We start from the raw sequence: 1,192 nt of genomic DNA on the forward strand, positions 1-1,192 counted from the left end.
CCTAGTGAGCTCATCTGTTTCAAGCTGAAATATTCAGGTTTGACTCACTCGCAGTGACCATGCCCATTCTGGCCATCTGTGATGGGCAGCAAAGCACCTTCCTATGTCACCCAGACCTTATTGGCCATGCCTCCAACCTGCCTTTGCCCAGTCCCTTGCCCCGTCAATCAGCAGGGAACAGACTTAGAGAGTATAAAATGCCGCTTTTGGGCAGTTTTGTAAATGGCATGCTTATATTATCTGGTGTCCCATTAACTCCTTTACTCTTAAATTATAAATAGGTTATTACAACAGCATCAGTATGAGGCACTCCAGAAAAATTATAGTGGCTATATCAAAGATAATTATGTACATATCACCATAGCAACTGTAATACTATTGATAATGTTTGAAATATTGTGAGACCCAAAATGGATCTCAGATATGCAACAGGAGCAAATGCTATTGGAAAGAGGGACCGAATTACTTGCTTGATGTAGGGTTTTGAAAAATGTTTATTTAATAAGAAATGCAATATTTGCAAAGAAAAAGGAAGGTATGGTTAACATAATTTCATGAAATACATAGTATCAACCAAGAGAGAAAAAATTATAATAAAAAAACAAATGCAAATGCAAATTCTGGTGTTGAAATGTACAATGAATTGAATTAAGTGTGGATCTTGAAGAAAAAAGTACCTAGTGTTTAGTATTACATGGAGACATATTCATGAATACCTTCCTTTAATTAGGTGAATTCTTTCCATAAGTACAGGTATACCTTGATATACTAGTATTTTGGGTTTGGTTCCAGAGCATTGCAATAGAGTTACTGTTAAAAAAAACAAAAATCAAACAAACAACAACAACAAAAAAACAAGTAGTATGAACTTTTTGGTTGCCAAGATTGTACAAAAGTGATAACTATATTATGTTGTAGTATACAATGGTTATATTCATGGGCTCAGTCTTTCCACCAAACAAGGCTTCCAGTCCATGTTGTCTGCATTTACATAAAATTCCATTTGCAATTGAATTATTATTATTATTATTATTATTATTATTACCCAGGAAACTTTACCCAGTAGCCGATGAAAGGTTACCATAATAATTATAAGGTTTTTTCTGCAACATGCACTTTTTCAACTAAATTTCATTATAGTTTTTCTGTAATTGGGCTTAGAGAGTTGTTTTCAAATCCATCAAAAGGTGAA

The sequence above is a fragment of the Myotis brandtii genome, unplaced genomic scaffold (assembly GCF_000412655.1).
Source record: "Myotis brandtii unplaced genomic scaffold, ASM41265v1 scaffold933, whole genome shotgun sequence".
Taxonomy (NCBI): Eukaryota; Metazoa; Chordata; class Mammalia; order Chiroptera; family Vespertilionidae; genus Myotis; species Myotis brandtii.